This window comes from Notechis scutatus, chromosome Z (assembly GCF_049901735.1).
Source record: "Notechis scutatus isolate UNSWTSFEM ecotype Mainland chromosome Z, rNotScu1.2, whole genome shotgun sequence".
In the NCBI taxonomy this organism is placed as follows: Eukaryota; Metazoa; Chordata; class Lepidosauria; order Squamata; family Elapidae; genus Notechis; species Notechis scutatus.
In genome coordinates this window covers 108,117,582-108,127,695 of record NC_142025.1, presented here as the reverse complement: position 1 = coordinate 108,127,695, position 10,114 = coordinate 108,117,582, and the positions used below count along the sequence as shown (strand labels likewise).

Sequence of the window (10,114 nt, the reverse complement as noted above, 5' to 3'; positions counted from 1 at the left end):
GATTATCTGTTATCTGTTCCTTCCTTCCTTCCTCCCTTCTTTCCTTTTTTCCTTCCCCATTCTCCCATCTCTGAAATCATATAGCAAAATATCACAGGATGCTTGGCAAATACTGAGGGACCTCATAGCATGAAACATGACAAAGTTAAGAATGCCAATTCACCAAATTTGATCTGTAACCGTTGGGTGACTGAAGGGAGGAACATATGTAGTTATAATAGATATAGTAATATCTATGCTCTTCATCTTGATATAGTTCCGAGTATGGCAGTTGTCAACTTGTGGTGCTCAGATTGCTGCTAAATAAATCATATTCTCTGAAAAGTATGCTAGTAACTATATTTATAATGTTGTAGGCCATCACTTTTTCAGGTGTTACCATTGGTCCATAAGCCATCTCAGCTTTATCTTCCTTTGAGGTTTCTTGCCTTTTCTCAATAAAACAATGGTAAAATATGCTGTAAGTTCAGTGTGAGGAAAGATAGGACAGAAAGTATTGTCAACCCACCCACCCACTCAGAATCTCCATAATTTAGACAGGAAGGATTTGATATTCTTATTTCTGATGCTATAGATGGTTGAGTTTTAAACAGGGATGGAAGTAAAGAGTATAGGGCGGTTAATGTGAAATCTAAGTAAGATTGGCTGTTCGAGGGAGACCTCAGATATTCCAAGCACACTGTTACCAAAAACATTGAAAAGACTATAAGGTGGGGAAGACAAGTGGAAAAGATCTTCTGTTTTCCTGTCACAGAAGGGATTCTCAACACTGCCTGGAAGAACATGGCATAAGACATGATGATCAAAATAAAAACACCTAATTCCACAATGATACTAGGCACCTGAGCACCAATTCAACTACATTAAATCCAGAGCAAGATAGCGTAAGCAGCTATGGAATTTCACAGAAAATCTGGTCAACAACATTAGAACAGAAATGGATGTAAAGGTGCTAATGGTGTGCAACATATTATAGAGGAGACTTGCTACCTACACCAGAATCTTTATTTTGATGCAGGCTTTCCAATTTATCATCATCTCATAGTGAAATAGATGGCAAGTGACAGCATATCAATCATATGCTATGGCCATCAGGAGGAATAAATCAGAAGTTCCAAAGGAGGCAAAGATCAAAGGAACTAAAGTAAGAGATGTATCTGCTATGATAGAATTTATCATGGATTTAGGGACAATGACTGAAACAATGCCCAAGTCCCACCCAGCCAAATTCACCAAAAACAAATACATGGGGCTGTGTAGTCAGTGGTCAAATGCTACTACAGAGATTCTCCAGTATATTTCCCATTTTGAAAACATATTTTATTTTGTAAAAATGTTAGAAATCTAATATATATAAAATATTGGTGGTTCTAGAAATTACTTTTTGCAACTCATTTCCATCCTTCCTTCTTTCTTTCCTTCCTTCCTTCCTTTTAGTATGCAAAACATTTTGTTAACATAATTGAAGTCATAGATATGGATTTTGGCAAATACTCATGTACTCCCAAAATAAGACAAAATAAGACTTTGCTCATGAGATGATACTCTGAAACTAAAATATGCTCTTTTTTATTGCTTCTATTATAAAGATGACCCACTGCAATTAATAACACATTTAAGCTATGCTATTTTATTTATAATTGTTATTATCTAATCAATGCAATCATATTTGTCTTAATGTGGTTAAGTTTTGTTTTGCAGTTTATATAATACATCACCTCTTAATCCCATCTGGTTTATAATTGGATTTTTAATGTGGTTTTTATTTGCTTTTACACTTATTTTCTTTCTGTTTTTGACTGAAGCCTATGATCATTTTACCTTGCATATTCATCTAAGTACAATGGTGACTTTTTTTGTAACCCACTTTATCTCTTAGAGAAACATTGCTGCAGTTCTGTTTGAAGTTTTTGAAAATACTTTATCTGAGAAGAAATCAACAATTGATTTCTTCTTAAAAAAATTGAAACTCCTAATATCTCCTGAGATCTCTGAAAATTGTGGCTTACTCAATAATTGCTTATTAAATGAACAGTGGTTTAGTGTGATACAAAAAAATCAACACAAATAAGATTTCTCCCAATTGCTGGCAATTCCTCTTTCTGCTTCTTAATACCCCTGAGAATGCCTGGGGAAAATAATCCTTTTTTGCATAAAGATCTTTAGCCACTTTAGCCAAAGATAATATCTTTTTGTTTCCTCAAAAGAAAGACTGAATTTATTTAGTAAAAATAAGAGCTGAAGCTTAATCATCCAAATGAAATTGTAATTAGGAAAATTTGGGGTCTATCAGATCATTGTTACATCTGATTTTGATTTTAAAGTTTGCAATGGTGATTTTCAATTTCTGGTTCTCATGATGCTGCTAAAATAATTCTAAACAAGGCTAAAACTAGAGATATCAATTTGTATGTTATGGTTTTCTCCACTGGTTCAGAGTTACAGAGCAACATTTTTACCTCAGTTGCGTCTCCTTTTCAAATTTCTTTCCTTTCCTCAGAAAAACAAAGGCAAAAGACAAAGAAACTTGAATGTGAGGAAGTACTGTTAAAAGAAAATATCAGGAATTCCATAACTTAGACAGGACAGATTTTATATTGTTATTTCTTATACTATAGATGATAGGATAGAACAGGGGTGGAAGTAAAGAATATAGGGCAGTTAGAATGAAATCTAAGTAAGTTGGGGTGTTAGAGATATGCCAAACATACAGGTACCAAAAATATGGAAAGGACTATAAGGTGGGGAAGACAAGTGGAAAAACTCTTCTGTCTTCCTGTCATAGAAGGGATTCTCAACACTGCTTTGAAAATCATGGTATAAAATACAATGATCAAAATAAAGCATCCTAATGGTGCAATGGCACTTGCAACTATTACTCCAACTTCAATTAGATTGAATCCAGAGCACGATAGTGTTAGTAACTGTGGAATCTCACAGAAAAATTGGTTGATTACATTAGAACAGAAAGAGGTGGAAAAGGTGCCACTGGTATGCAACATTGCATAGAAAAGACTTGTGACCCACACCAGAATCTCTATTTTAATGCAGGCTTTCCAATTCGTCACCATCTCATAGTGTAATGGGTGGCAAATTGCAACATACCAGTCATATGCCATCACTGTCAAGAGGGATAAATCAGAAGCTTCAAAGCAAGTAAAGATCAAGATTTGGGCATAACAACCAAAGTAAGAGATATATCTGGTATCCATGAGAGAATTTATTATGGATTTGGGAACAATGACTGAAATAATGCCCTGGTCCTGCACAGCTAAATTCACTAGAAAGAAGTACATGGGGCTGTGCAATCGATGGTCAAAAGCTATTGCAGAGATGATGAAAATATTTGCTGTTGCAGTTACCAGGTATATTATGAAGAATAAGAAAATATTTAGAAGCTGCAGGTTCTGATTTTTTGAGAATTCTAGAAGCAGAAAGTAAAGCACAGTGGTTTCATTCTCCATGTTAATGTTATGACCAAGGTAAATGCCACATCTACAAGGTATCTGAGATGTGCAATACCATTAGATAAAAATAGTGAATCTATATCTGAAAAGTGATAATGCGAAGAAACTCAGAAAATTGTTTGAAAGGATAAGTTTGAAAGGACTCTTTCATTGAGAACAAAAGCCCTTATGCTTGGTAAGAAGTCTCGCAGGCATACCCAGTTCCAGTAGAGATCCCACTTTGGAAAATACACTGCCTCCCCTTCCTTCAGTAGCATCTTCTGTGAAACTTGTGTACATCAATTCTAGCAGCTTTGTGAAATAAAAATAATATTAAAAACAAATCTGTTATTAATAGGGATCCACTATCTCCCTTCCCTTTCTTTTCCTTCCCTTCCCATTGTTGGGAAACTTCCTAACAATGGTCCACAAACTTTATAATTCTATTTACAAAGGAATGGAAAGATGTTCTTCCACCAACTCCCTCATTATACACTGTTCAAAAAAATAAAGGGAACACAAAAATAAGACATCCTAGATCTGAATGAATTACATATTCTTATTAAATACTTGGTTTATTGCATAGTTGAATGTGCTGACAACAAAATCACACAAAAATGATAAATGGAAATCCAATTTAGCAACCCATGGAGGTCTGGATTTGGAGTTACACTCAAAATTAAAGTGGAAAAAAACACTACAGGCTGATCCAACTTTGATGTAATGTCCTTAAAACAAGTCAAAATGAGGCTCAGTAGTGTGTGTGGCCTCCACGTGCCTGTATGATCTCCCTGATGAGGTGGCGGATGGTCTCCTGAGAGATCTCCTCCAACACCCGGACTAAAGCATCCCCCAACTCCTGGACAGTCTGTGGTGCAACGTGGCGCTGATGGATAGAGCGAGACATGATGTCCCAGATGTGCTCAATTGGATTCAGGTCTGGGGAATGGGCGGGCCAGTCCATCGCATCAATGCCTTCGTCTTGCAGGAACTGCTGACACACTCCAGCCACTGAGGTCTAGCATTGTCTTGCATTAGGAGGAACCCAGGGCCAACCGTACCAGCATATGGTCTCACAAGGGGTCTGAGGATCTCATCTCGGTACCTAATGGCAGTCAGGTTACCTCTGGTGAGCACATGGAGGGCTGTGCGGCCCCCTAAAGAAATGCCACCCCACACGATTACTGACCCATTGCCAAACCGGTCATGCTGGAGGATGTTGCAGGTAGCAGAATGTTCTCCATGGCATCTCCAGACCCTGTCACGTCTGTCACATGTGCTCAGTGTAAACCTGCTTTCTTCTGTGAAGAGCACAGGGCACCAGTGGTGAATTTGCCAATCTTGGTGTTCTCTGGCAAATGCCAAATGTCCTGCATGGTATTGGGCTGTAAGCACAACCCCCACCTGTGGATGTCGGGCCCTCATACCATCCTCATGAAGTCTATTTCTGACCCTTTGAGCAGCCACATGCACATTTGTGGTCCGCTGGAGGTCATTTTGCAGTGCTCTGGCAGTGCTTCTCCTGTCCCTCCTTGCACAAAGGTGGAGGTAGCGGTCCTGATGCTGGGTTGTTACCTTCCTACAGCCTCCTCCATGTCTCCTGATGTACTGGCCTGTCTCCTGGTAGTGCCTCCATGCTCTGGACACTATGCTGACAGACACAGCAAATCTTCTTGCCACAGCTCACATTGATGTGCCATCCTGGATGAGCTGCACTACCTGAGCCACTTGTGTGGGTTGTAGACTCCGTCTCATGCAAGCACTAGAGTGAAAGCACTGCCAGCATTCAAAAGTGACCAAGCCATCAGCCAGAAAGCATAGGAACTGAGAAGTGGTCTGTGGTCCCACCTGCAGAACCACTCCTTTATTGGGGATGTCTTGCTAACTGCCTATGCTTTCCACCTGTTGTCTATTCCATTTGCACAACAGCATGTGAAATTGATTGTCAACCAGTGTTGCTACCTAAGTGGACAGTTTGATTTCACAGAACTGTGATTGACTTGGAGTTACATTGTGTTGTTTAAGTGTTCCCTTTATTTTTTTGAGCAGTGTATTTATACGCATCCTTCCAAGTAAAGCAATATCTGTGCCAATGACATCCTCACCCACACTTTGTGCATGTATATGTGAAAGCTGTATCTAGTACATTTTTCTCTCTGTTTGCTGTAGCAAGAACCTTCCATTATTCAGTTTTCTTTTTAGTTTTAGTGCTTTCAAAAGTTGTGGATGTTTCATCACTGGAGGTTTTTAAGAAGAGATTGGGCAACCACTAGTATGAAATAATAGAAGACTTCTGCTTGAGCAGTGTGTTGAACTAGAAGATCTTCAAGGTCATTTCCAATTCTGTTATTCTATTATTTTGTTATTGTGTTGCCATCCTTTGAACTCCGTGCTTTCATCTCTCTTAGAGTCCCCTGTGCGACTTCATGTTCTATAATCTCTGTTCCACTGATTCTCTAAACTCCAGTCCAATCTTTTGCAGAACTGAACATGTAGCTCTATGATCTTCATGCCCTTCTTTCAGTACATTAAACAAGTTACTTCTCAAATCTCTTTATTTTTTATTATGTAAATGAATAATATGTTCCATTGTTACAGGCTATTGTTCTTTTTAAATATTAAATATATTATATTTCCCATAATTTGTTCTACTGACCCTAAACATTTTTCAGTTACAGCAAAGTACTAGATTACAATTTAATTTTATCAAATCTTCTCCTCAATGCTAAAAGTACAAAAGTGATTCTAATAAAAAGTACACATGTAAATAAATGCCAATTTGCCCTGGAAAGCAGGAAATGGCCATTTTTGTAAAATCACTTACTATTTTTCTTCACAGAATTATTGTTCAATAATGCATAGATGCTGTTGAGTTCTCATTCAGTTTTGAAAAAGATGTATGTATAAATTTGAGTTTATATTTGGCAAACTTAATTAATAATAAATTGACTTTATTGTTAGCAATAATTTTGTTTCCCTTTAGACTACAACAAAAACGTGTAAAAAGTTATAATGAGTTAATTTTTGTAATTAACAAATAGTAGCAATTGTTTTCCATGTTGAAATTGATTATGTGAGATGACTCTCCTAATAGAGAACCTCACCACCCGGGATTCTATTTTACATCTAGCTTTGAAACAATTGCATGCTCCAGATTAAAACTATCTAAGCTTGTGATAGCTATGAGTTCCATTACTTAGTTATGAATAATGTAAATAAATTATTTTGACAAGGATTCTGGTTAAATGAATTCTTTCATTTACTTGAATGTCCCCAATCTGGAAAGTTAGTGTTTCTGTTATCACTGAATGCTAGGATACTACATAGTATTCAAAATGGGATTGCACCATAAAGTAGACTTTGGGCCCACAACATCTTGAGTCATGCAGCCATATTCTCTTGGCAAGAATTGCGGTTATTCTTTTACTTAATTACATACCCTCAATTTGGAATGTTAGTATTTCTGTTATCACTGAATGCTAGGATGCTACATAGTATTCAAAATGGGGCTGCATCATGAAGTAGACTTTGGGCCCACAACATTTTTACTCATACAGGCATGATGCACTTTGGTGCTAATATCTAATTATCAGCATGTCAAACATATAAGTTTGTTTTGTGCTACTCCTCCTCTTCATGTTCTCTGGGGTTTTTCCCATTGTTCACCTTGTTCATTTTCTAAAAATGCTTATGAGGTTTAATATATATTAAATATTGGTGATGCTAGAAATTGCTTTCTAGCATCACATTTCTTTCTTTCTTTCTTTCTTTCTTTCTTTCTTTCTTTCTTTCTTTCTTTCTTTCTTTCTTTCTTTCTTTCTTTCTTTCTTTCTTTCTTTCTTTCTTTCTTTCTTTCTTTCCTTCCTTTCTTCCTTCCTTCCTTCCTTCCTTCCTTCCTTCCTTCCTTCCTTCCTTCCTTCCTTCCTTCCTTCCTTCCTTCCACTCCCTTCCTTCCTTCTACTCCCTCCCTTCCTGTTTCTGTGTCTGAAATTAAATAGTACAACAGCACAGGAAATCTGGCAAGGATGATATGCCTCAGGATCCAACAAAGTTCAGAATGCCAAATCTCTCAGTTGATGTATGCTCAAATTTAAGCTTCAAAGTCTATTGAGTGAGGCACACATATATGTTTTATTTATTTATTTATTTGATTGATCGCTCACAAGATAATAGGTATAAGTATAAACATGAATAAGACAGGAAATAGGTACGAATAAATGGGGACAATAGGACAGGGATGGTAGGGACTATTGTGCACTTATGCACACCCCTTACAGACCTCTTAGGAATGGGGTAAGGTCAATAGTGGATAGTTTAAGGTTAAAGGATTGGGGTTAGAGGATGTAACAACAGAATCAGATAGAGCATTCTAGGCATTGACCTCTCTGTTGCCGAAGTTGTACTTTCTGCAATCAAATTTGGAGTGGTTTACATTGAGTTTGTATCTTTGTATCCTCTTGTATTGTTGTGGTTGAAGCTGTAGTAGTCATTGACTGGTAGGAATTTGAGCAGATAATTTTGTATACTACACTTAAGTCTAACCATAGGCGGTGTAGTTCAAGGTTGTCCAAGCCCAAAATTTCAAGCCTGATGATATAGGGTATTCTGTTGTGAGCAGAGGAGTGTAGTACTCTTCTTGTGAAATACTTCAGAACTCGCTCAGTTATATTAATGTCCGATATACAGTGTGGGTTTCAGACAGATGAGCTGTATTCGAGTATTGGTCTAGCAAAAGTTTTGTATGCCCTAGTTAGCAATTCAATATTACCAGAGGAGAAGCTTCTTAAGATTAGATTTACAACTCTTAAATGCTTTTTTGGCAATGCTGTTACAGTGAGCTCTGGTGCTTAGGTCATTTGCTATGAGTACTCCAAGGTCCTTGACAGAGTGAGGGTCATCAATGAGGTCATATCCGCCTAGCTTGTATTTGGTATCCTGATTTTTTTACCAATGTGTAGGACAAAGCATTTGTTGGTCAAGATTTGGAGTTGCCAATTTTTTGACCATTCAGACACATAATCAAGGTCACTTTGAAGGACCGAAACATTGTCGGTGGTGTTGAATAGTTTTATGTCATCTGTGAAGTGGACACAGTTGCTTATAAGGTGATCGGAAAGGTCATTTATGTAGAGTATAAAGAGTGTGGGTCCTAGAACACTGCCTTGGGGGATACCGCTGTTAACTGGAGCAGGGTTTGATATAGCACTCGCTATTTTTACTATTTGTTGCCTTTTTGACAGGAACACAGTAATCCACTTATGAAGGGATCTGGAAATGCCATGAGATTTTAGTTTTAATAGTAGTTTGTTGTGTTCCACTGAATCAAAGGCTTTGCAGAAGTCGATGCAAATTGCATCTACTGCTTTACCCTGGTCAAGTAGGGTAGTGCATATGTTTTTGCAGTGTAAGAGTTGTAGATTGCAGGACAATTTTTTCCAGAAACCAAACTGTTTTTTGCAGAGTAGGTTGTTTGACTCTAAGTGGAGAGTAATGGATTGGTTAGTGATTGATTCCATTACTTTGCATGTGATGCAACACAGTGAGATTGGTCTGTAGTTTTCAACCAGACTGGAGTCACCTTTTTTGAAGATAGGGATGATTGTTGCTAAGGACCATAGGTTCGGTAAGGAGCTGATTCTGAATGATATATCATATATAATGCTTAGGGGTTCTGCTATGGCAGAGGAGAGCTTTTTAAAGAAGTATGCACATAATCCATCAGGGCCAATATATAGGGATGCTTTTAGCATATGTAGTGCCTTTTCTACATTATCTTCTGTAGAATCAGTATGTAGTAGATCATTGCAATTAGTTGTGGTACAACTAGGAAATATGGGGCATGAGCTATTGCTGTTTAAAAAGACTGAACTGAAGAAGTGTTGAAGAGGTTGGCCTTAACAGCATCATTGCTGAAGTCTTTCCCATTTGGTCCTTTTAGGGGTAGAATGGTTCTTGAGTCCTTAAGTTTGGTGTTTACAAAATTGCAGAAGGTGTGGGTGGATTTTGTGCGTAGGAGGTTTTCCTCTTGCTTGCAGTGTAATTTATCTATCATACACATTATCAGTGTATTTATCTGTCGGCATAAGGTGTTGTATCAGTTTTTAAAGTTTGCTATATAGCTACATAGCATTTGCACCATAGTGATTTTTATTTTGATTGAAGTTTCCTTATTGTTATGGGTAATTTGGTTTATTTTTTGTTTTTGGGGTTACTAATGGTACATATAGTTTAATGACTCTTTCAAGTTTAAGCAAGAATGCATTATAATGGTCTTCTGTAGTATTACAGCTAGAGAATAGAATGTGGCAATCAAGAGATGATAGGTCAGCAACTATGAAATCATAGTTGGCTTTTTTGACGTTATATTTTGGGGGTCTATCATTATGATCCTCATAAGTTGAAACAAAAGTCAATCATACTATGGTCACTGTTTGAAAAGGGTTCTTGTATTTGTAGGCTATAGATTGTGTTTGAGCTGTTGCAGAAGATGAGGTCAAGGCAGTTATGAGTCTAGTGTTGTTAGTTACTAATTGATCCAGTCCCAATGTAGTAATGGGTACAGGGTTGTATGTATGGATTCGGATGTACATTCATTTAGGGTCCAATTTATAAGAGGTAGATTGAGGTCAGCAAGGAAAATAAGAGGGTGTGGGCAAGAGGTAGTTAGC

At 37.4% G+C, this 10,114-nt stretch overlaps 1 pseudogene; it reads right to left on the bottom strand.

Annotated features, from left to right (window-relative positions):
* Window positions 1-2,560: 2,560 nt before the first annotated feature.
* LOC113423014 (olfactory receptor 14A16-like) lies at window positions 2,561-3,464 on the bottom strand (annotated as a pseudogene).
* Window positions 3,465-10,114: the final 6,650 nt, after the last annotated feature.